Raw genomic sequence first — 26621 nt, 5'->3', positions numbered from 1 at the left:
TTGATTGGCTGGTTCTGTGAATGGAGTGACTGTGACTCAGTGGAAGGGTTTCAAGTTGAGGTGTGTCTGGAGGTTGATTGGCTGGTGCTGTGAATGGAGTGACAGTAACTCAGTGGAAGGGTTTTAAGTGGAGGTGTGTCTGGGTTTTGATTGGCTGGTGCTGTGAATGGAGTGACAGTGACTCAGTGGAAGGGTTTCAAGTGGAGGTGTGTCTGGATGTTGATTGGCTGTTGCTGTGAATGGAGTGACTGTGACTCAATGGAAGGGTTTCAAGTGGAGATGTGTCTGGGTTTTGATTGCCTGGTCCTGTGAATGGAGTGACTGTGACTCAGTGGAAGGGTTTCAAGTGGAGGTGTGTCTGGAATTTGATTGGCTGGTGCTGTGAATGAAGTGACACTGACTCAATGGAAGGGTTTTAAGGGAAGGTGTGTCTGGATTTTGATTGGCTGGTGTAAATGGAGTGACTGTGACTCGATGGAAGGGTTTCAAGTGGAGATGTGTCTGGATGTTGATTGGCTGGTGCTGTGAATGGAGTGACAGTGACTTAGTGGAAGGGTTTCAAGTGGAGGTGTGTCTGGATTTTGATTGGCTGGTGCTGTGAATGGAGTGACAGTGACTCAGTGGAAGGGTTTCAAGTGGAGATGTGTCTGGATGTTGATTGGCTGGTGGTGTGAATGGAGTGACTGTGACTCAATGGAAGGGTTTCAAGTGGAGGTGTGTCTGGATTTTGATTGGCTGGTTCTGTGAATGGAGTGACTGTGACTCAATGGAAGGGTTTTAAGGGAAGGTGTGTCTAGGTTTTGATTGGCTGGTGCTGTGAATGGAGTGAAAGGGACTCAGTGGAAGGGTTTTAAGGGAAGGTGTGTCTGGATTTTGATTGGCTAGTGGTGTGAATGGAGTGACTGCGACTCAATGGAAGGGTTTCAAGTGGAGGTGTGTCTGGATTTTGATTGGCTGGTGTAAATGGAGTGACTGTGACTCGATGGAAGGGTTTCAAGTGGAGATGTGTCTGGGTTTTGATTGCCTGGTCCTGTGAATGGAGTGACTGTGACTCAGTGGAAGGGTTTCAAGTGGAGGTGTGTCTGGATTTTGATTGGCTGGTGTAAATGGAGTGACTGTGACTCGATGGAAGGGTTTCAAGTGGAGGTGTGTCTGGATTTTGATTGGCTGGTGCTATGAATGGAGTGACAGTGACTCAGTGGAAGGGTTTCAAGTGGAGGTGTGTCTGGATGTTGATTGGCTGGTGCTGTGAATGGAGTGACAGTGACTCAGTGGAAGGGTTTCAAGTGGGGGTGTGTCTGGATGTTGATTGGCTGTTGCTGTGAATGGAGTGACAGTGACTCAGTGGAAGGGTTTCAAGTGGAGGTGTGTCTGGAATTTGATTGGCTGGTGCTGTGAATGAAGTGACACTGACTCAATGGAAGGGTTTTAAGAGAAGGTGTGTCTGGATTTTGATTGGCTGGTGCTGTGAATGGAGTGACAGTGACTCAGTGGAAGGGTTTCAAGTGGAGGTGTGTCTGGATGTTGATTGGCTGGTGCTGTGAATGGAGTGACAGTGACTTAGTGGAAGGGTTTCAAGTGGAGGTGTGTCTGGATTTTGATTGGCTGGTGCTGTGAATGGAGTGACAGTGACTCAGTGGAAGGGTTTCAAGTGGAGGTGTGTCTGGATGTTGATTGGCTGGTGCTGTGAATGGAGTGACAGTGACTCAGTGGAAGGGTTTCAAGTGGAGGTGTGTCTGGAATTTGATTGGCTGGTGCTGTGAATGAAGTGACACTGACTCAATGGAAGGGTTTTAAGGGAAGGTGTGTCTGGATTTTGATTGGCTGGTGGTGTGGATGGAGTGACTGTGACTCAATGGAAGGGTTTCAAGTGGAGATGTGTCTGGGTTTTGATTGCCTGGTCCTGTGAATGGAGTGACTGTGACTCACTGGAAGGGTTTCAAGTGGAGGTGTGTCTGGATTTTGATTGGCTGGTGCTGTGAATGGAGTGAAAGTGACTCAGTGGAAGGGTTTTAAGGGAAGGTGTGTCTAGATTTTGATTGGCTGGTGCTGTGAATGGATTGAAAGGGACTCAGTGGAAGGGTTTTAGGGGAAGGCGTGTCTGGATTTTGATTGGCTGGTGGTGTGAATGGAGTGACTGTGACTCAATGGAAGGGTTTCAAGTGGAGGTGTGTCTGGATTTTGATTGGCTGGTGTAAATGGAGTGACTGTGACTCGATGGAATTGTTTCAAGTGGAGATGTGTCTGGAATTTGATTGGCTGGTGCTGTGAATGGAGTGACAGTGTTCCTGAGCCAGAGGTAGTCTGAAGCTGCGCTCCTGAGCCAGAGGTAGTCTGAAGCTGCGCTCCTGAGCCAGAGGTAGTCTGAAGCCGTGCTCCAGAGCCACTGGTATTCTGAAGCCGTGCTCCTGAGCCAGACGTAGTCTGGAGCTGTGCTTCTGAGCCAGACGTAGTCTGAAGCCGTACACCTGAGCCAGAGGGAGTCAGTACCTAGCCGGTGTGTGTTTCCACCTACTCTGAGGCACATGTTGCGTGAGACTCATACAGACCTGGCCTTTACCAAGCTGGTGTGATGTGTGTGTGTGTGTGTGCGTGTTTCCACCTACTCTGAGGCACGTGTTGCGTGAGCCTCACACAGACCTGGTCTGTACCTAGCCGGTGAGGCGGGTGTGTGTGTCCCCACTAACTTCAATGGTGCTTGTTGCCTGACTCTAAGGCGCTTGTTACCTGAGCCTCAGACACGCCTGGCCTGTACGCATCTGGTGACGTGTGTGTGTGTATGTGTGTGTGTGTCCACCTTCTCTTAGGCACTTGTTGTGTGAGCCTCACACTGGCCTGTACCCAGCTTGTATGACGGGTGTGTGTGTCTCCACCTACCCCAAGGGTGCTTGTTGCCTGAGCGTCACACGGTCCTGGCCTGTACCCAGCCGGTGTGTCGGTGTGTGTGTGTCCGCCTACTCTAATGCACTTGTTACCAGAGCCATAAACAGGCGTGACCTGTACCCAGCTGGTGTGACGGGGTTTTGTGTGTCCACCTACTGCGTGTTGCGTGAGCCTCATACAGACCTGGCCTGCACACAGCCGGTGTGAGGCGTGTGTGTGTGTCCACCTACTCTAAGGCACTTGTTACCTGAGCCATAGACAGATGTGGCCTGTACCCAGCTGGTGTGACGGTGTGTGTGTGTGTTCACCTACTCTAAGGCAATTGTTACCTGAGCCTCACACAGTCCTGGCCTGTACCCAGCCGGTGTGATGGTGTGTGTGTGTGTCTACCTACTCTAAGGTACTTGTTACCTGAGCCTTAGACAGGTGTGGCCTGTACCCAGCCGGTGTGATGATGTGTGTGGCCCGATTCACAGAACTAACTTAAGACAAAATCCTAAACTTACTACCATTTTGGTATTCACAGAAGGTACTTATTCATTTCGGTATTCACAGAAGTTAGGAGTCCTTACTTTATGACTCCTAAATGCCTTCTGTGAATAACGAAAGTCTTAAAGTTAGGATTTCTCTCAGTTTAGGAGTCCTAATTTTAAGACTTTCGGTATTCACAGAAGGCATTTAGGAGTCCTAAAGTTAGGACTCCTAACTTCTGTGAATACCAAAATGAGTAAGTGCCTTCTGTGAATACCAAAATGGTAGTAAGTTTAGGATTTTTTCTTAAGTTAGTTCTGTGAATCGGGCACTGTGTGTCCACCTACTCTAAGGCACTTGGTACCTGAGCCATAAACAGGTGTGGCCTGTACCCAGCTGGTGTGACGGTGTGTGTGTGTCCACCTACTCTAAGGCACTTGTTGTCTGAGCCTCACACATGCCTGGCCTGTACCCAGCCAGTGTGATGGGTGTGTTATTGTCCACCTACTCCAAGGTACTTGTTGCATGAGCCTCATACAGGTCTGACCTGTACCCAGCCAGTGTGATGGGTGAGTTATTGTCCACCTACTCTAAGGCACTTGTTGTCTGAGCCTCACACATGCCTGGCCTGTACCCAGCCGGTGTGACAGGGGTGTGTGTCCACCTACTCCAAGGATGCTTGTTACCTGAGCCTTCCACACAGGCAGACCTCTTCCAAAAGCAAGGCTGCAGTTCATGGAAAGAACCGGGGTGTTGAGGGTTACACAGACGGACACCTCACAGCTGCTCCTGTCATCTCACGCTGGTGATGGTAATGAAACAGTATCATGACAATAAAGACGCAGCACAAACCTTCTTGGGGTGTGATAGCTGAACCCCAGAATATGAATGTTTGGTTCCCAGGATGCTGTAAGATGAGTGATGCACCCCGTGCCTTTAGTAACCTGACATTTCTTTGTTGCAGATCGGCCAACCTGTTTATCCAAACTCCACCTCATCCAGGATAAGAGGGACGTTGCATCCACCTGTGAACCTTCCTCCAAACACAACCCCCTGGATGGGCCGTGCACGCGCACTTTACGTACTTTGTTCGGTTTACTACTATGAAATAAACCTTCAACTGTTGACTACATTTCTTTCCTTGCTTTCTTCTGCATCTCCTGGTGGCAGCATGAAAAAAGTTGGGTATCTTCTGTTTACGACGCACAGACTCTCCAAGGACGTGTTACAGCCCACATTGTCAAACCTGGGTTGTGACAAAGTTGTGATGCTGGCCGACTGCTACACCACCCAAATGTGCTTGCACAACCTCCCACAGCTGCCGCGTTTTCTGCATGTGTGACATTTCTATCTGAAAGAAACAGTTAGTTATAGATTCCTTACCTTAGAATTACCCCCAGGCGTCAGACTGGATCTGCAATGTTTTTCTTCAGCATTACCCCTGCGCATCACCAGGTGGCGTTGGTCAGCTTCGTTGGTGCCTTGGTCGCCGGTATGATGTCGAAGTAGCTACTGAGATGCTGCGTTGATATCAGTTATTTCTTTTTCTGCGCCAGCCATAGCAGATCCGGAGAGAGCGGTACCTCCAGTCACTTTTTGAGTGAACTTTTTGCGCGAATTTTGTCGACGTCTTTTTGAGTTCTACCGACTCCTGGTGCACGTAGGGATGCCCGGCTTCAAGGCTTGTGATTCCTGTACCCGACAGATGTCGTGACAGATCCGCACCGCGTGTGCCTCTTTTCCCTGGAGTACGAACACGACCCCAAGTCGTGCTCGACTGCAGGACCATGGCTCCGAACTGTTTGAGGGAGCGGTCCCGAAAGCTTCTTGAGAGCCGGCAGTCGGCTCTGTGCCGTTCGAGGTCCCGGTTGCGAGGGAGGTCGTGGGACTGGTCGCGGAGCCATCATCAGTCGTCATCCAAGTCTTCACAATTGGGGTCAGGTAAGTCGAAGCACAAGAAGAAGTCAAAGAAGCATCGTCACTCTTCGGCTTCTCCCGGTTGGTCGGCTGACGTGACGGAGGATGCGGGCGGTGCCCCTACTGCGGCTCCACATGTGGAACCTGAAGGGTCCACTCCGTGTTTCCCTCCCTTCCCGGGTCAGTCTTACGAGGCAATGCATGCCACCATTGGGCAGCCCGACTCCACTGTCGCACCGTCTGGCCCTCAGACTCGGTTGGGGGTCCTAGGCCTTCCCTTCCGGCGGCTCTGGCCCCAGCGCCGCAGGGCCCCCATGGATCCGAATCGGCGCCGTTTTGCCTCACTACACTTCCACTGGCGCTGTTTCCTTCAGCACCCGCACTCAACGCCACTTGTGCCCCTGGCCAACGTTCGCCCCGGCCTCCATCCTGATGTGTTTTGTCCTAACAACGGTTTAAGTTATCATTGTCAAATTAGAAAACAGTCAATAGCAATAAATGTAAGAAAAAGGAAAAACCAAAGGAAAAAAGGGGGGGGAGGTAGAACCCCATATGAGAAATATTAAGAAAGTATACAAGTTTTATTCAATATATAAACTCTTCTTAAAAAATTTGAAAAAAAGAATGTGCTCAGAAACATACACTGGTACACAAAAGAATTAATATACAATACATAAACCAGACAAGTGGCAGACAGAAGTAATTACATAACCAGGGAGGTTCAGGACAAAACTGAAACAACAAGAAGCAAGACGATGCGTCCTTCGTTAATTATGGCCACATATGCGTCAACGGCGTTTCGACCTTTGTATAATTACATGGTCATCATCAGGACAAAAGATTTTTTTCAGCTGAGCGTCCAAACAATCTTTAAAATACAAAAACTATGCACATATATATATATATACACATTTCAATATTTCTAAGTAGTCTAGGACTCAAAAAGGGGTGTGTTGGGGGAGGGGGTAGAGGTAAAAAAGAGAAATAAAGAAGACAAAGAAGAAGAAAGGAGAGAAAATAATAGTAGAAAATTAACACCAACACTCTAATAGTGAAAACCAGAGTATGTGTTCAAAGTAGATTACCACCACCTAATTTTTAGCTCAAAATGAAAACATTCACCTCTTCGAGGGAGATACTACAACCCCAAATAATTTCACTGTTTTGGATGGTATACCGCAATCATACCGAATGGCCAAGAACTAAAAAATAGAGAAAACCATTATTAAATCCATCCAATATGTGATACTTGTTAAAACACAGATTTGCAGATGTATAACTTACTTCAATATGCGGGCTGCAAAGTTACACCATACATTGCGTATCTTATTTAATTTTACCACGCCAAATAGCCAAAGGAATTATAACTGAAAAGAAAAGACTAACGGTAAAGCAATCCTATCAACTATGTTTTGAGGATATAAGAAATCCCATAGTCTTCCCCACTTACTTTTCGACAAAAAGATTTGGCGCACAAAATTTGAATCACAAAGGGTGTGAGAAGTTAGTCTGGCATATGATGTCCACTATTCTAGTGTGCACCTTGCATTAGTCTAAACGACCCTTATTGATGGTGGTTGTAAAGTCAACCTTATAGACAAGCTATCCTATTGATAGCGTGGACCAGCAGTCCTAGGCTAAACCTCAGAGAGCATGTGAAGCCAGCTGTTTTACCATATATAATCCCTTGAATACCAAATGAAAGGACACCACACAAGGTATATATCAAATATATATGTATTTATTTCTAACACAACCCCTCTGGACTCTTTATGAGGTCAGAGATCGAAGTACATTACAAGTTACTAAAATTGCATACTAAAAATTGCACAAATACAGTTCTGCCCTAGGGGCCTCACAAACCATATACTAAGTAAGTGGTATAAGGACCACTTCGGGAATAGAATAGGCCTAGGGCCTAGGGAATCTCTGGGGCTACGCTGGACAACCAAAGGATTGGAAGTAGGTGACCCACGGGGGATGCGTGCAGTGTCTAAACACAGTCGCGAGTTACCATAGAGTTATAATGGGAACGTAAAAGTTACAAAGTAGTTGATTCAGTACAGTTCTGGATGGACTACGGTAAAACCCTTTTAATATAGGACACTTGGATAGTCAATACCCACGGGAGCACCGGAGTACTCGAGTTACCTCACCCAGGGAAGCCGGGTGCATAGGTGTCTTTTCGTGTCGGGTTTCGTCACTGTTTCCTATGGAGAGCTGCAAAGAAGTGCTGCAGGCGACCAGGAGAAAGTGTCCGGGTGGATCGACAATGTGAAGAACCTGAAAGCAGAGGGGACAGAGTCTGGGTCACTAGCCAGTGACCAGGAAGGAACCAGGAAGGAACCAGGCGATGTCGAGTGATTTCAGGTGAAGCAGGTGAAACTTGTCTCTGCAGCCACGAGGACCAGGAGGCGCTGATGATGACCAGGAGCTGGATTCGAGCTGTCCCATGAAGGATCTTGTTGACTGCGGTGTCGGTATCCGGATTGGACCCAACAAGCCTTGGCAAACGCAATCCACGCAGGAGATGAAGATTGGCTTCGAGTCAGACCAGCAAGGTCTGGGGAGCTTCTCCTTTAGAAGGAAGCTGGAGCAAGCCTCGAGCAACCTGGCCAGCAGTGTAAATTCAAAGGTTCGTCTTCAGAGGGCTCACTAGCCAACGGGCTAGCAACCGGGAAGACGCGTCGTGCTGAAATGCAGGAGCAGGCCCCACGCGGCACTTGTGGAGTGTGTAGGGCTGAGCTTTGGTGCAAATGGTGCTCGGGTCTGGAGCTTCTCAAACCCCAATGCACAACGTCGAGGGTGCCTCGGTCGTTGCACGGTTAGCAAAATGCAGGATGTCCAGGGTATCCGGTCCCACGTCTCTCGTGTCCGCCACGGGTCTCAGCTTTGCTGTGGATGTGGGTCGGGTCAGAGATGTCTGGAAGTCCAGGCTTGAGTAGCTGAGTCTTCAGGTTCCGGCAGGAGCGTTGACAAAGCAAACCGGCAAGTTACTGGTGGTTCCTGTTTGCACAGGGTGGTCACTCCTTGACCACAAGGGAGATTTCTTCCGTTTTCTAGTCGACGTAGAATGTCGAAGGTCCAAGAGTTTCGTTTCAGAGTTTCGTTCCAGGATAATCTAAAGTGTCTAGACACAGCTCCTATCTTTATACTGATTTTAGGGGCTGGATTACCTGCTAGGTCCCTCCTATGGGTGGACCTGAGAAGGGGGTGGTTACACCCCTTTCCCTTCGTCCAGTTTTGCACCAGAGCGGGGCTGGAGTGCCCCAGCAACTGGTTTGAACCGGGCTATGCATGGAGCACCTTGTGTGCACCAGGCAGTGTCTGGAAAAGCATCTTTCCATTCAACCCACCCTGCCACAATACACTACAGGCTGTCTGGGGAGGTGCTAGCACCTCCCTCGACAGGAAACCTATTGTCCAGGCCTCCCTTGCTGGAGTTTCCACCAGCTGCAGGAGGTCACACTCGTGTCTGTGGCAGCAGCATCCATTTTGTGGTGCTGAGGCTCTGTTTAACTTTAACCGGGTAAAGCAGTAACTATATGTCTTCTCCCTCTAGAAGGGTGGAATGCTACCCCCGCCGCTAGGACTGGCGGGGGGTAGTATTCCAAAGCGTTTGACATCTTACACGACATGTTTCGATAAAGCCAAACCAAAGTTAGCATTAACCGCAAGGATTATAATGTACCTAAGAGTATATGGTATGGCTATATCATAGAACAGCTATAAGGAGATGGTTCCGAAAGCTGCAGAGGGGCTCAGCTCATGCTAGGGCACCCTCTCACATAAAACGAAGCACTCTGCCTCCAGGATTGTCAAAAAACGACCAAGGGCCTTGACCCCACTCAGAAAGGCTGAGCCAATAGTAATACAAAGATCAAAACAAATGCCAGTACTGAGTTCTATTTACCACACCATTTTATACTTACAGCCACAGTACAAATATCAATGGTCTCCACGGAAAATACATTTCTCAAAATTATTTTAATTTAAACCTTATTTTTGATTGTAAACAATGCAATTCTCTACAAATAACTCACCAATGGACACAAAACAGTAATAAGAAGAAACATAAATTGTTTTATCACATCAACACTTCATAAAAGACACCTCACCCATTCAATGCTCTGACCCATCTATATCACACTCACTGCCGATTCATAACCCACTCTGCACATACATACATCCGAACACAGGAGGAGCCGCAAGTAAGTTCGCTATTATAAGCGAGGGCTTCCCACTGGGAAATACACAGCGCACTAAAGCAAGCAACACAGTAGTTTTGAAACCAATTCTAATGCACCATCATCACAAATTAGACAGTTGAATCCGAAACTGTATGTGCATTAAACATAACCATTTAAATCAAAATGTGTTTGCTTGACTACAACAGGTGCAAGGTCGACGCGTTTCGAGCCCTGTGATTTTCAGGCTTCTCCTCAGGACCATGAAGCTCTAAAACACAAAAACAAACAATCTCTTACTACTAGAACCATGAATTATACAGTCAAAGTGAGGCCACACCCCACTTGTGCTCAAGCTTCTTACCTTATAATATGCTGTAGCTCTTTCAGTGTATCTAAAGATAAGTGATCAAAGACATAAACTTAAATCAAAATGACATATAAACCGTCTTGTAGCCCTGCATAATGTCCACGAAGACCATAGTCAAACCATATGAATAAAAAGCCGTCAACTTACAAGGTTTAATCCACATACATGTTTCCTAGGCAACCCGACTTTGACACTAACGGAACGGGTTTAACCGCATTTAAACAGCCCCATTATTATTGTCATCGGTTCACGCTAAATTGCATAAATGCCCTCAAAGAGCGCCAACGTAACCGATATGTTCATATCAATTGTGGCACTAAAAAATGCTCCCGTTTCGGTGTGTGAACCAACACTTGCTTGGAATAAGGTCACAAAATATTGAACCATGTGCTGTGTGCACTCACTAATGGCCGACCTATTCGGGGGGGGGGGCATAAGGGGATACCCGGAATGCTTAAAAACAAGAAAGTTGCTTACAATGAAATTTTAAATATTAGCTTCCGGAAGGAAGTGTATTTTCCTTCCACCAAAACCTCTCGGAGTGTTCTAGATCTCACTTAGCCTGAAACTATAACGCTCACCCCTGGGAGAAGGTCCGCACCGCAGTTGGAAATCTAGTTTTTAAAAATCGCTTAGATTTCATTAAGGCCGTTCACCGCAGTGTCAAACTTCATTATCAGCATCGCTTCACGTTGTGATAGCCTTAACTCGCTGTCTCCTCCCCTAGGGTCAGCCTCAATTTTGGAAATAACAGTCCACTTCAAATCACCAATTATGTGTTCTTTAAGTTTCCAGTGATTTACCAAGGGTGCATTCTCGACATTCCTTTTAATCCGCGATTTATGCTGTATAATTCTTTGGCGGATCTCCTGAGTTGTTTTGCCTATTTATGGTTTAGGACATGGACAAAGAATGCCATAAACCACCCCTTTTGATTTGCAATTTGAAAAGGTATTGTGTTTCCAATGGATTCCCTCATGGGAGAAAACTGATCCTTCCATTGTTTGGTCACAGCAGGTGCAAGACCCACATTTATGATGGCCAACTATCGGAGTCAGTCCCATAAAACTTCTCAACATAGTTTTTTCTGGTTTTGGTAAGTCTGCCCGTACAATGTGGTTGGCAATACTTTTTTCATTCTTAAACGCTAAGAGTGGGGCCTGTGCCATTGACTTATCCAAATTTTTGACCAGATGCCAGTTTGTATTGATAATTTTTGAAGTTGATTGGAATTAGGGCAGAAACGCAAACCAATCTCTCCATCCGAGGTTTCTCTCTTCTTTCAAGTAGGGTCTCACGTGGAATCCACCATGCATGTTTCAGACTTGTGTCTGTGGCAGCAGCATCCATTTTGTGATGCTGAGGCTCTGTTCAACTTTAACCGGGTAAAGCAGTAACTACATGTCTTCTCCCTCTAGAAGGGTGGAATGCTACCCCCGTCTCCAGGACTGGTGGGGGGGGGGGGTAGTATTCCAAAGCGTTTGACATCTTACACAACATGTTTCAATATAGCCAAACTAAAGTTAGCATTAACCGCAAGGATTATAATGCACTTAAGTGTATATGGTATGGCTATTTCATAGAACAGCTATAAGCAGATGGTTCCGAAAGCTGCAAAGGGGCTCAGTTCATGCTAGGGCACCCTCTCACATAAAACCAAGCACTCTGCCTCCAGGATTGTCAAGGCCTGCCATAGGAGTGACTTATAGGTATATTTGTGTCTATATATAAGGGTAGATATAGGTTACTATATCTAAGTAAGGGGTGATTACACCACCTTACCCAAGCTGAGTGATCAGCCTGTGGTGTCAGTCTGGATGGCCAGCCAGGGGTGGCATAATACATGCTGCAGCCCCTGGTAGGCCTTGGATGCACCTATGCCCTGGGTACCTATGGTACACTATACAGGGGCTCACAAAGGTGACCCAATTCCCAAATAGGTTTGTACCTAAAGTACATGGAGTCCATTTTATAGGGAGAGCAGATAGCCTGGGGCCCTGAATAGCAGGATCCCAGGCCAACTAAGTCGAAAACCAGCTAAACACTAGGCAAAAAGTTGGGGTAACCATATAGTCAGATATTCACCTTCCTACAAAGGGCATCTTCCCAATGGCTGAAAAGTAAATTAAAAAGGTAATGTTGAGCCAGTCAAGGTATCTAACATTAGTGGCAATTACAAAACATTTGCCTGACTGCTGGGCAATCTCTTAGACAACTGATGCTTCAAACAAAGATTTTACCAAAGTCGTAAATTAAATTCACAATAAATGACAACCAGATAATGATGAATGATGAATCCGATCAACAGAGCAGTTAAAGGGCTATTTAGTCAAACTATAGGCAACTTATATAAACCCTTTTTGGCCATATTTACCTGCATATATTATTTTAACAAACATGTCCATCCTGATGGAATTTACAAGCTATACAAAATATACAATATTTACAAGAGTTAGATTGACCTTTCTAACATAGGGGCATATTACCAACGATTAGCGATATTTATCGCTAACGAGGCTTAGCAACGAATTTTTTAACGCTAAGCATCGCCGGAAATTATCGCAGAGATAACTTGCTATTAGCAAGGTTTATCTCAGAGGTGATAAAAATCCTCACGCTAACTGCCAAATGAGAGATTATCACTGGAAAACCAACGATAATCACTCGAAGTTTGGAGTTAGCTTGATGATAGAGGCTCACAAACTTAGCCATGATATCCACCTTCCATAGGATATCATGTCTACGTCAGGAAAATACCAGGTGTAAAAAAAGCAGTGCTAACCGCGGTTAGCGCTGCTTTTTTTTATCACTAACCGGGTTAGCGAAATCCTTGATAATAGGAGAAATGTCGCTTAACAACATTTCTCCTATTATTTTTCTCTGGAACGCCCCCTGTGCATCTCATTAGAGATGCAAGGGGAAGCGAAGAGAAAAAAGGTGCTAACATGCAAATTTGCGTGTTAGCACCCTGTTGCTGATAGGGAGATCATTTTATCTCCGCTTTCTTGGCTTTTAAAGCCAAAAAAGCGGAGATAAATCCCTTGAATATATGCCCCATAGTTTTTAAGAGACTAACTCAAAATGCCCATGCGACGTGATGTTGTATATTTTGTATACCTTGTAAATTACATTATCCACCTTTCCTTCCCTTTACAAGCACTACCTTGAGCACGTTTTACACTTTGTCACGACGGAGTAACCACGGTCATTTCGATTTGAAGTAATAAGCCCTTTGATTAATATTTGTCAATATAAAACTTTGTTGAATACCCAGTCATCCTGGTCATTGTATAATTGACGGATTATGGGGTGTTTTCCACTTTTATGCTTTTCCCTTTCAGAGGTTCTTTGATCCGTTGGATCTTCTGTCGTATATATTATTATTGGCCCAGTTCCAGCTGATATTACGTATACACTATTGTTATGGAATTGCAAGGTAATGCAAGGCAGTGCAATGCACGGCCCTGCTTTATTTTTCCTTACAAAGCCTTTGTAAGTTCCAAAAAGGGGTTTCCATCAGAGCTGCATCAAAAAAGTGACGCAACCAGAATATTAAATCTTTGTAAATCTGGGCCATTATCTCAAGGAGAAAAGTGGCTCAAAGATGAGCTTGCGAGTCCTGAATTCAGAGTCATTTGGGCCCAGATTTCCAAAGGTGTCACACAACGCAGTGCCGCACCCAAAGATGCTGCGTTGCACCGAGTGAGATAGCGGGGAAACCCCATATATACTAGAATACCGTGCTTTCCTGCTCTTTCCCTAGTGGTGGCGCACAATCAGCCCGTGGGCGCCACACACATACATATCTATGTGCCATAGAGGAAAGGTGACTGTGTCACGTCTAGAATAAGTTTTGTACCGGATGGCTACCATTCCAGTACAAAAAGTAATGCTTAGACTAACTGTAGAACTTTTCCCACTTTGAAAGTGTACTGTACAGTTCGCTTGTCCTATTTTCAGTGTTTATTTTTTGTGGATTTCAGTGGTGTTTTCTCAGTGTTTTCCAATTGTTTTGAAATCGATGCTTATCGGTGTTTATCCAGCTGCCGAACACCCAAAATACACAAACACTGGGGCTTATTTACAAGGCCCTCGTGCCGCTGGTGCATCATGATTCCCCATATAAAAAGTGATGCACGGGCAGTGCCAGGGGCGTGTAAGTAAACCCCACTGGATTTGACAGTGTTTACGAAACACGTTGGTTTTGCAGTGATTGCTATAAAGCACATACTTAAGGAAAGGAGACGCAATGCAGGATATGGTGTGTCTTCCAACTGGTAATGTGGAAATGGACCTATGTAAGACTGGTTTAACCAGAGAAAGTTGGTGCATTACATCTCATTACCTCTCACACTCAGGACTCGGTCTGGTTTACAGGACTAACAATGGATTTAAAAAGGAAGAGTGCTATATTCACATCCTTTATTAAACAAATTCCTGGACACCATTGAGAGTCACTCACCTGATCCTAACTGAATATTATTACATTGTAAAGGGCGGAGGAGGTCAATTCTGCCCACGCATGGTAACTTGTGAAACCTTTAATATTTTGAAATACACCAGATTAGTTTGCAGTCCTACATTCTAAGGCACCTGAAAATTGTTGCCTTAAATTTGCTTTCCAGATGCCTGACTACATTACACTGGGGCTGCTGCTGCTGCGTGGACATTCACTGCTCCCAAGTGTCCCCGACAGACTGGATATTGTATTCTGGGACTAGAAATTATGCATTAGAACGATGGGCTAAAAAGCCCCAGCAGTACAATTCAGCTGGGTTAAAAAGCCAGGATTAGTGGAATGATTCACACATAACAATGGGGCGGGTATGAATATTGTTGGTATGTGGGAAGTCTTGTATCATGTTTTGACCACTATCCCATTTGCATGATGACAGCACTATTTTTACAGTTACCTGTCACTACACCTTGTATTGAATGTTTAAATCTTGGGGTGTTTGGCAGGTGACCTGCTATCAATACTGACTTGTTAAAAAAAAAGGGGGTGATGTATAGGGTTTTACAAAATCTGTGGGTACATTTAATAGTACATATTGAGCAACACTCTTATGAACCAGACATTTCACCAATAGCTGAAAGTATGAAACACTGCCAAAAGATCAAAAATGGTTTTAATCTACCCAAAGTCTTTACCATGCATAAAATAATTACGCCAGACCTAAAACATATTTTTAAACCCCTGCACCTTTAACCAAATCACACAAGTATGGGGGAAACAATAGGAAGACGAAGGAAAATGGTACTTACCAGTGGGCATCTGTTCTTGGCATGTAGAGCTGCAGATTCACACACTATGCATAGATCGCCATCTGGTGTTGGGCCCGGATGTTTGCAGTTTTTTTAATGTCTTACACAAGTCTTTGGAAGTCACGAGATAGGTGACTTCTCCTCTGGACGATAGTGCGCATGGGCATCGACTCCATCTTCAGATTGTTTTTTCGCCAGCAGGGAAATGATGGAGTTTTGTGAGAACAGAAAGAGATGTCCATGTATGGTGTATCTAAGTAAGATAATACTGGAACAGATAAAGGTAGCCAGGGAGGTGGGTGGGTGTGTGTAACTCTGCAGCTCTACATGCCAAGAACAGATGCATACTGGTAAGTAGCATTTTCCGTTCGAGGCATATGAGCTGCAGATCACACACTATGCATAGATTGTATAGCAGTACTGTCCCTTTAGCGGCGACCACCAGTATCTGTTGCAGTAGGTTGAAATAGTGTTTTGAGTACAGTCTGGCCCACACTAGCTTGTTATTTTGCTTTCACATCTACACAATAGTGCTTTGTGAATGTGTGCGGTGTAGACCATGTAGCAGCTTTCCAGATGTCTACTAAGGGAATGTTTCCTAAAAATGCCATGGAAGCCCCTATTTTGTGGGTGGAATGAGCTTTAGGGGGGAATAGAAAGTGTACGTTTTGCTTTGTGATAGCAAATTTGTATACATTTGACAATCCACCTTGCAATTCCAGCCTTTGATATGGGATTGCCTTCATGTGGTGGTGAAAAGGGAAAAAAAAGCTGTTTTGTTTTGCGAAAAGGTTTTGTTCTGTCAATGTAGTAAAGAACTGCTCTTTTTACATCTAAAGTATAAAGAGCTTTTTCTGCTACTGTTTGTAGTTGCGAGAAGAGTACTGGCAACTCTACAGATTGGTTGAGATGGAAGGGAGTAATAACCTTTGGAAGGAATTTGGGATTTGTTCTGAGAACCACTTTGTTATGATGGAGTTGTACAAATGGTTCTTGAATAGTTAGTGCCTGTAGCTCAGTGATCTCTTCCACGAGATGAGATAGCCACAAGGAAAGCAACTTTCCATGTAAGAAATTGTAGCTTATCCGGAGGTTCAAATGGAGGACCCATTAACCTAGTGAGGGTGATGTTTAGATTCCACACTGGAGAGGGTGGTACCCTGGGAAGAATTATTCTTTTGAGGCCGTCCATAAATGCTTTAATGGCAGGTACCCTGAATAATGATAGATGTTGTCTATTTTGCAGGTAGGCTGCTATGGCAGCAAGATGTAACCTGATTAATGTGTAAGCTAGATTACATTTTTGTAGATGTAGTAGGTAACATATGATGTTTTGAATAGACGCATTTAGGGGATTGATTGTGTTATTGGTACAGTATTGCAAAAAACACAGTTGATGGACAGAATGTAGAACAATGTCATACATTCACCCCAGTACAAGGATCTGGACCTAAATCCATCATTTTTTTGCACTCCACACCACCCTGGGTTAGACACTGGCTATATGCAAATCAGCTCTGACCCTGTGCCTCATGGGAACAGTCCAGTCCGATCTACCAAGCTATGTCTTTCCCAGACCGGAATCAAGCATCCAAGGACCGGTTTCTGGCTATCAGCCTTCATCAGCCTGGATAGCTTGACTCCAGTGGTGTGGAGAGCCTGGGACTCACGTCTGAGCATACCCAGCCCACTCGGGTTGAAAATTGCAAAAAACACAGTTGATGGACAGAATGTAGAACAATGTCATACATTCACCCCAGTACAAGGATCTGGGCCTAAATCCATCGTTTTTTTGCACTCCACACCACCCTGGGTTAGACACTGGCTATATGCAAATCAGCTCTGACCCTGTGCCTCATGGGAACAGTCCAGTCCGAACTACCAAGCCATGTCTTTCCCAGACCGGAATCAAGCATCCAAGGACCGGTTTCTGGCTATCAGCCTTCATCAGCCTGGATAGCTTGACTCCAGTGGTGTGGAGAGCCTGGGACTCACGTCTGAGCATACCCAGCCCACTCGGGGTGAAAATTGCAAAAAACACAGTTGATGGACAGAATGTAGAACAATGTCATACATTCACCCCAGTACAAGGATCTGGGCCTAAATCCATCGTTTTTTTGCACTCCACACCACCCTGGGTTAGACACTGGCTATATGCAAATCAGCTCTGACCCTGTGCCTCATGGGAACAGTCCAGTCCGAACTACCAAGCCATGTCTTTCCCAGACCGGAATCAAGCATCCAAGGACCACACCACTGGAGTCAAGCTATCCAGGCTGATGAAGGCTGATAGCCAGAAACCGGTCCTTGGATGCTTGATTCCGGTCTGGGAAAGACATGGCTTGGTAGTTCGGACTGGACTGTTCCCATGAGGCACAGGGTCAGAGCTGATTTGCATGTAGCCAGTGTCTAACCCAGGGTGGTGTGGAGTGCAAAAAACCGAAGGATTTAGGCCCAGATCCTTGTACTGGGGTGAATGTATGACATTGTTCTACATTCTGTCCATCAACTGTGTTTTCTGCAATTGGTACAGTATATCACACATCTTTTCCATTTGGCTGCATAGCAGGCTCTAGTGGTGGGGCATCTAGCTTCTTTGACGACATTCACACAATCAGGTGGAAAATGAAGGTACCCAAATGCTAGGATTTCAGGAGCCAGATCGCTAGGTTGAGCTGTACTGGATCTGGGTGTCTGATCTCTCCATGGTTCTGTGTTAACAGTTGTGGGGAGAGATGTAGTTTTTGGTGCGGGACTACTGATAGTTCCAGCAAGGTTGTGTACCATGGTTGTCTGGCCCATGTTGGAGCAACTAGGATCAGTGTTAGTGACTGTTGTTGCAGCTTGTGCACCACTAGTGCAATGAGTAGGAGAGGCGGAAAAGCGTAGGCAGATCTGCCTGACCAGTTCGTCCATTTTGCATTGCCTTTGGACAACGGGTGTGGATATCTGGCGGCGAAGGTTGGGCATTTTGTGTTTAAATATGTGGCGAAGAGATCTATGTCTAGATGTCCCCACATTTGGAAAAACTGTTGAAGGACTTGTGGATGAAGTTCCACTTGTGGATCTGTTGTGTTTGACAACTTAACAGATGTGCCATTTGATTCTGTATTCCTGGAAGATGTTGGGCTAAGATGAATATGTTTTGAGGAATTGCTCATCTCCATATGCTCTGTGCTAGTTGAGAGAGCTGCAGAGAGTGCGTTCCCCCTTGTTTCTGTAGATAATACATCTCTGTTATATTGTCCGTCCGGACTAAAACAGCTTTGTTTGATACGTGTTCCTGGAATGCTTTTAATGCATGAAAAATTGGTAGTAGCTTAAATGATTGATGTGGAGTAGCTTTTACTGTGGTATCCACCTGCCCTGTATGGTGTCATGTAGTAGAATTTGGCAATTGATACGTGCCTCCCGTGGTCCACGACGAAATGCAAGGGCCTACGACCTCCGGCCCCTTGGTTTACCGAGATACTATAAAAGGAAAAGTCGGAGTGTAAAACCTTGGAATGCAGATGGAGGAAAGACTATTCGCTGGAGACGAAGAAAGTGTACAAAAGCAAATTAGCTAAATATCGGAGCCTCTGCAATAAGGCACGAACAGATTATGTATGCTCCACCATTGCGGGGGCCCTAAATCGCTCCCAAACTTTATTTAAATTGGTAAAAGAACTTGCAGGATCCAAAACCATAGCTGCACCCCCAGACCTTAACAAAGTACAATGTGAAGCTTTTGCGTCTTTTTTCATACAAAAAGTAGATAAAATCCATCAAGGAATTACGGCAGCCCAGATGAGCGGTGTCCCCCCTGATACTACACATCTGCCTCCACCTGCTTATAACACTACCAACAGATCCAACACAGACGTATCTCAGAATCCTGTAAGCATCTTGGATAGTTGGCCGAGACTAAACACTGGGGGCCTCATTTATGAGAAATGACGCATCGCTGCGTGAAAGCAGCGATACTTCACTTCTCAGTGCGCACTCCTTGCGACATTCCTGATGCGTCATATTTAATGTATGACGCATCATGTCGCAAGGAGTTACAGATACGTCAGTATTTCTGACGTATCTGTATGCGCAAAAGTGACGCATTGCTGAGGGTGTCCCAAAAGTGACGCAACTCCAGCAATGCTTCCTTTCGCATGGGGCAAGCCCCATGTGAAAGGGCCTGCGTCAGTCTTACGCCTGCTGTGAGGCAGGCGCAAGATTTTGACACAACGGTGTCCTAGAAGTGACGCAGTGAAATCTCATAGAGGTAGTTGAAGAAGCAGGTCTATCAATGTATTCATACGCGGATGACTCACAGATCATTTTTTCTCTTACATCTGAGAATACGGATGCCCCGTCCACCCTAAAATGCGGCTTAATGAAAATATCTGGCTGGATGCAGGACAACTTTCTCCAATTAAACGGGGGAAAAACAGTGGTGATAATTTTAGGTAAAAATAAAAACCTGTGGGGCCCACAACATTGGCCAAATGACATGGGCAGGCTCCCTGTCCCAGTCTCACAGGCGCGTAATCTAGGTGTCATCATTGATGATTCTCTTAAGATGCACAAACAAGCTGAAAGAACTGCTACCACGTGCTTCGCCATTCTAAAATGGTTAAAAAAGATATGCTGGATGTTGCCTGAGCATACAAAGAAAACCGTGGTCAATGCCCTAATTACTTCAAGGATTGACTACGGGAATGTCCTATATTTAGGCTCAAATAAAGCAACCACCCGTAAACTACAGGTAATCCAGAATTCAGCGGCCCGGTTAATATGCAGGATTCCCAGATATACTCCCACTACCAAATATCTTCGAGACCTTCACTGGTTGAAGGTTGAAAATCGAATCAAGTTCAAAGCGCTATGTTTTATGCATAAAATTAACTCCGCTAAAGCCCCGAAATATCTTCTGCAGCTTGCCCGCCCTTCTTGCCCTTCTCGCTCCCTGCGTTCCACCACTCAACAAAAGTTTGTCATCCCTAATATCAAGTTGTCCCGTATGGGTGGCAGATCTTTCGGCTATCAAGAGCCAGTGCTATGGAATTCCCTGCCTTTCTTAGTACGTAACGAAGACAACTACTTTAAATTTCGCAAAATCTTAAAAACCTGGCTATTTAAAATCTAGGCAAGGTTTTGGGTGTTCACCACTGCAGAGAGCAATGTGTGTGGCCGTCGACCAACACCAGATCTGTTAACTGACCTTGAGCTTGGTTGCACTGACGTGCTAAGCATTCCTGTAAGGGGGCGCATCTGGAGTCTTGCTTGAGGTACTATGAATATGCAAGAGGCCATCATCCCTATGAGTTGCATGAACACTCCAGCTGGTAGCGAATGTTGCAGTTGGAACTTTGTTATAATCAATCAATCAATCAATACATTTATAGAGCGTGCTACTCACCCGTGAGGGTCTTAAGGCGCTGAAGGGAGGAGGGTGTCGCTACTGCTCAAATAGCCAGGTCTTGAGGTGTTTTCTGAAGGTGAGATGGTCCTGGGTCAGTCGTAGGTGCGCGGGGAGGGAGTTCCATGTTTTGGCCACCAGGTAGGAGAAGGATCTTCCTCCGGTGTTGGTTCTGCAAATTCGTGGGATGGTGGCGAGAGCGAAGCTGGCGGAGCGGAGCTGGCGGGTGGGGATGTAGAACGAGAGGCGGTTGTTGAGGTATTCGGGGCCTTTGTCGTGTATCACTTTGTGTGCGTGGGTGAGGAGCCTGAACGTGATCCTCTTGCAGACGGGGAGCCAGTGCAGGTTTCTCAGGTGGGCGGATATGTGGCTGTGGCGAGGGATGTCGAGGATGAGTCGTGCGGAGGCGTTCTGTATGCGTTGGAGTCGAGTCTGAAGTTTGGCTGTGGGTCCTGCGTATAGGGCGTTTCCGTAGTCCAGTCGGCTGGTGATGAGGGCCTGGGTGACGGTTTTTCTGGTTTCAGTGGGGATCCAACGGAAGATCTTTCGGAGCATGCGCAGGGTGTTGAAGCAAGATGACGAGACGGCGTTGACTTGCTTGGTCATCGTGAGGGAGGAGTCCAGGATGAATCCCAGGTTGCATGCGTGGTCCGTGGGTGTTGGCGCGGAGCCCAGTGCTGTGGGCCACCAGGAGTCGTCCCAGGCAGATGGGGATTGTCCGAGGATGAGGACCTCCGTTTTGTCTGAGTTCAACTTCAGGCGACTGAGCTTCATCCGTTCTGCGACGTCTTTCATTCCTTCTTGGAGGTTGGTTTTGGCGGTGTCTGGGTCTTTGGTGAGGGAGAGTAACAGTTGGGTGTCGTCGGCATAGGAGATGATGTTGATGTTGTGTTTGCGTGCGATGGCGGCGAGGGGGCTCATGTAGATATTGAAGAGGGTGGGGCTGAGCGAGGAGCCCTGAGGTACGCCGCAGATGATCTTGGTGGCCGCTGAGCGGAAGGGAGGGAGGCGGACTCTCTGGGTTCTGTCGGATGGAAACGAGGTGATCCAGTCCAGGGCCTTTCCTTGGATCCCAGTGTTGAGGAGGCGGGTTGTTAGGGTGCGGTGGCATACGGTGTCAAAGGCTGCCGAGAGGTCTAGGAGGATGAGGGCGGTTGTTTCTCCGTTGTCCAACAGGGTCCTGATGCCGTCGGTGGCTGCGATGAGAGCGGTCTCGGTGCTGTGGTTGGCTCGAAATCCGGACTGGGACGGGTCGAGCAAGTTGTTTGCCTCGAGGAAAGCAGTCAGCTGTTTATTGACGGTCTTCTCGATGATTTTAGCCGGGAAGGGAAGGAGAGAGATGGGGCAGAAGTTCTTGAGGTCTTTGGGGTCCGCTGTGGGTTTCTTCAGAAGGGCGCCGATTTCTAAGTGATTCCAGCTCTCAGGGAAGGTGGCTGATGTGAGGGAGTTGTTTATGACGTTCCGGAGGTGGGGTGCGATGATGATGTCGGCTTTGTTGAAGATGTAATGGGGGCAAGGGTCAGAGGGGGAGCTGGAGTGGATGGTGTTCATGACGTGGGTGGTGTCTTCATTGCTGATGGGGGTTCAGGCGCTGAGGGTGGTGGTGGGGGTTGATGCTTCGGTGGCTGGAGGCGGGCTCTGGGGTCCAAAGCTGTCATGTATATCTGCGATCTTGTGGTGGAAGAACGTGGCGAGGGAGTTGCAGAGGTGGTCTGGCGATGGGGTGATGTCGTTGTTGCTGGCGCTGGGGTTGGAGAGCTCTTTGACGATACTGAAAAGAGTTCCTTGCTGTTGTGGGTGTTGTTGTCTAGCCGCTCTTCGAACAATGCCCTTTTGGTGGTGCGTATCAGCTGGTGGTGTTCGCGGGTGGCGTTCTTGAGGGCTGTCAGGTTTTCTGTTGTCCGTTCGTGGCACCAGGTTTTTTCGAGGGTTCGGCAGGATTTCTTTGAGTCTTTGAGGGCGTCTGTGAACCATGAGGTTTTCCTGTTGCCGGTCTTGCATGGGGGGTTCTTCAGTGGAGCGAGGTCGTTGGCGCAGTTGGTGATCCACTGTGTGAGGTTGTGGTCTGCGTCGTTGGTGTCAGCGGTGTCGGCTGGCGGGTTCTGGCTTAGTGATGAGGAGCTGGTCTGTGGTGATTTTGCTCCAGCATCTACGGGGGATTTGTTGCGTGCGGTGGTGTGATGTATTCTTTTTGAAGGTGAAGTGGATGCATCTGTGGTCTGTCCAGTGTAGTCGGGTGGAGTGGCTGAAGGAGACGTGGTTGCTGGCGGAGAAGATGGGGTCGAGCGTGTGGCCCGCGAGGTGGGTGGGGGTGCTCACCAGTTGTTTGAGTCCGAGGTTGGCGAGGTTGGCGAGCAGGGTGGTGATGTTGTTGTCGTTGTTTTTCTCCAGGTGGAAGTTCAGTTCCCCTAGGAGGATGTATTCTGGTGAGGCCAGGGCACGTGGGCTGATGAAGTCGCCGATGGTTTCGCTGAATTGTGCACGCGGGCCCGGTGGTCTGTAGGTGAGTGTTCCTCTGAGGGTGGTCTTGGGGTCGGTGTGAATCTGGAAGTGTAGGTGTTCGGCAGTGGAGAGTGTGTCTTCGGCGTTGGTCGTGATGTTGATGGTGTCCCTGTAGACGATGGCGATTCCTCCTCCGGTTTGGTTGATGCGGTCCTTCCGGGTGATCTTGTAGCCGTCCAGGATGGCTGTGGCGATGTCGGGGGCCGAGGAAGCGTTTATCCATGTCTCCGTGAGGAAGGCGATGTCTAGTGCTGTTGTGTTGAGGAGGTCCCAGAGTTCGACGGGGTGCTTGTGGATGGAGCGTGTGTTGAGGAGGATGCACTTGAGGTGATTGTTGTTGATGTTAGATCCGGTGGGTGGTCTGCAGGTTAGGGGGCAGGTGAATTTGCAGGCTTGACAGGTGGAGGGTCCCTGGGTTCGCTTCAGGGTCGCTCTGTAGCAGCCGGGTTGTCTTCCGGTGTTGAGTGCGTTGAGGGCGGAGGATTTGTATCTCAGAAGAGTTTCTTGGCTCCGGCGGGGGCCAAGGGTTCTGGCGCTGGGCGCGGTCCAGGCGCGGATGGGCGCAGACGGGCTTGCCTTTGGCACGCCAGCGGCGTGCCCGCTGCGCGGTCGCTGTGTGGCCTCCATATGAGTGGCTGTGGGAGGGAGGAGCAGCTGGGAGGCGGGAGTGGGGCGGCAAATGGGAACGGTGGGGGGCGGGGCCGCAGGGACGCAGTGGCAGGGAGAGGCACAGAGGGAACCGGGGGACAGGACACGGGGGGCAATGCGGGGGAGCAGGGTGGCACAGAAGGCAACAAGGCACAAGGCACAACAGGAGAGATCACAGAATACAATAAATACAATCAAAAGAAAGTATAAATGCAGCGAGCAACAGAGGGGACTCACGCGGCACCAGGGGCAGGCACCAGGGGCAAGGCGACAGCGGGCAGCATCACAGGAGGACTGTGTGGCGGTTGGGGGGCGACCTACCTGAGGACAGGGTCAAAGGTCGCTTTATAAGGGCTTGCATGCTTGCTATCCTGGCTGGACTGGGATATGCAAGGCCTTTTGAAGTGTCTATTGTGGCACCTAGATATTGTTGGATACGGGATGGTTGGAGGTGAGACTTTGGGAGGTTTATAGTAACCCTAAGTTGTGCAGTAGTTGGATTGTGGTGTGTGTGTGACTTACACACTGAGTATGTGACTTGGATTTTATGAGCCAGTCGTGCAAGTATCGGAAGACATGCATCTGTTTTCTTCTTAAATGGGCTGCTACCACTGCTAGACATTTTGTGAATACTCTGGGTGCTGTGGTAACTCCGAATGGGAGAACTACAAACCGAAGATATTTCCTGTGAGCAGGGTGAATGGGAATGTGGAAGTAGGGGTCCTTGAGTTCTAAAGTGGCAAGGAAATCGCCTTGTTTGAGTAGGGGAATGATTTGTTGAAGAGTGACCATGTGGAAATGGTCTGATTGTATGTAGAGGTTTAATGGTCTGAGGTCCAAGATGGGTCTCAGGGTTCCATCCTTCTTTGGAATCAGAAAGTACTGGGAGTAAACACCTGTGTTTTGATGGTGAAGGGGAACTGGCTCTATTGCATGTTTGTGCAGTAGGGAAAGCACCTCTTGTTTTTGAAGTGTTAAATGTTCTGCTGACATTGGACGCTGTTTGGGTGGTATATTGGAGGGAGTGGCAGTGAGCTCTAGTCAATAACCAAATTGGATAATTTGTCTCACCTACCTGTCTGTGGTGATATTGTTCCAGACAGGTAGGAACAGGGTTAATCGTCCCCCGACTGGAGTAGGATAGTCCGGGGGGAGCGGCTGGAAGTCATTGTTTTGAGGTAGTGGCAGTACGAGTATTCGTAGTTTTGCCGCTACCTTTGCTGTTATTGCCTCTGTAGCCTCCTCTGTAATAGCCTCTGGTCTGTGTGGGACTTTTATATGAAGTGGAAGCGTTATCTGTGCTGAAGCCTTGAGAGGCGCCCCTATAAGAGGAGCGACAAAAGGAACTTCTGGGACCCAAGGCTCCCATTGATTTGGCGATGTCAGTGTCTTTTTTCATCTTCTCTAAAGATGAATCCACCGTAGGTCCAAATAAGTGTTCTTGGTCAAAAGGTTGGTTCAGTATGGCAGTCTGAACTTCTTGTTTAAACCTTGATATCCTTAGCCAGGCATTTCTGCGTAATAAGGACACTGGTATTTATGGCTCCTGAGGCTGTATCTGCAGCATCTAGAGCACACCGAATGGAGGTATTAGTTACTAGTTTATAAATATAAGAGGGACCCTCAGAAAACTTGTTCTGGGGGAGCATCCAACCAGGGAAAGAACAAAGTAAGAACATAACAGGATGTCCCCACAATTTAGCAAAAATGGGCAGTAGCTCCAAAAATAGATGGAAATCACCCACACATCAGTTCACAAACCATTTATTTATTTGTCATCATTCGTTGTTTTTTTAAAGAAGTAGAGAAGTACATTTTATTCAAAATATAAGACAAGAAATGTAAACATACTCATATACGAACTACATAAATACTCATGAAACAGAAGCACAGCCCACAAAATTACTATACATACATAATACTGTGTTTATGTTTCATGAGTATTTATGTAGTTCGTATATGAGTATGTTTACATTTCTTGTCTTATATTTTGAAAAAAATGAACTTCTCTACTTTAGCCACATCGCTGCGGCGGCTATTCCACCGCAGCGCTAAGGGGGCGGGGTGGGCGCGTGGCGGGCGCATGCTGGTGACGGAACCGCTCCGTCATCAGCCGCGGTTGGACTGTGCTGATGTCGGAGCGGTTCCATCATGGCCCCGCCCGCTCAATAGAATGCCCAGCGCAGGCGCGGAATCTGAGCCACGCAGGCGCGGCGGCCGGGCCATGACGGAACCGCTCCGTCATCAGCACAGCGCCACCGCAGCTGATGACGGAGCGGTTCCGTCATCAGCATCGAAAGAGTTAAAAAAAAACTAATGGTGACAAATAAATAAATGGTTTGTGAACTGATCTGTGGGCGATTTCTATCTATTTTTGGAGCTACTGCCCATTGTTGCTAAATTGTGAGGACCTTCTGTTATGTTCTTAATTAGTTACTAGTTTACCTTCCTGTATAGGATCTTGGGCTTTAGTCTTATATTGATCTGGAAGGTGTTGTAGTAGGGTCTCTAGCTTGTCATAGTGTGCCCTATCGTATCTGGACAGTAAAGCCTGTGTGTTTGCAATCCTCCATATGTTGGCTGCTTGTGACGCTGTTCTTTTGGCAGATGCGTCCAAGAGTTTTGACTCTGTCAGGTGGTGGAGCATCACCTGAGGTTTGAGAGTTGGCCCTTTTCCTGGCGTTTTAAGGAATCTAATGGAAGCTGTCCCTTGATGTATGTAGGGTCAGTTGGGGCAGCCTTGTACTTCTTCTCTATTCTAGGGTTAATGACTCTAGCTCTAACAGGGTGGTCTTTAAAGACTTCGGGAGCGTGTTTAATTACCCCTTTTAACATTGGTAGAATAGAGGTGGACCTATGGGATGTTGCAAAAGTGTCCATGAGGAAGTCTTCCTCTATGGGGTCTGTATGTAAGTTTCCCCCCAGGTATTGTGCAACCCTGTGTATTAGCTGAGTGAAACCTATAGTGGAGATGATGTAGGTT

The 26621-nt window shown here is 47.1% G+C and overlaps 1 protein-coding gene across 5 annotated transcripts in view; it reads left to right on the top strand.

The window, feature by feature from the left end:
* SPAG17 (sperm associated antigen 17) overlaps nt 1–4486 on the top strand; it is a 1244773-nt gene extending 1240287 nt beyond the window's left edge. For all 5 annotated transcript variants that reach the window (XM_078656351.1, XM_078656349.1, XM_078656348.1 and 2 more), the window contains one exon: nt 4319–4486. The gene's annotated coding sequence lies outside the window, so the exon portion shown is untranslated. The remainder of the gene's footprint in view (nt 1–4318) is intronic.
* Nucleotides 4487–26621: the final 22135 nt, after the last annotated feature.

The sequence above is a fragment of the Lissotriton helveticus genome, chromosome 8, assembly GCF_964261635.1.
Source record: "Lissotriton helveticus chromosome 8, aLisHel1.1, whole genome shotgun sequence".
In the NCBI taxonomy this organism is placed as follows: Eukaryota; Metazoa; Chordata; class Amphibia; order Caudata; family Salamandridae; genus Lissotriton; species Lissotriton helveticus.
The sequence above is the reverse complement of the archived record's forward strand: the minus strand, read 5'-3'. Positions and strand labels throughout refer to the sequence as shown.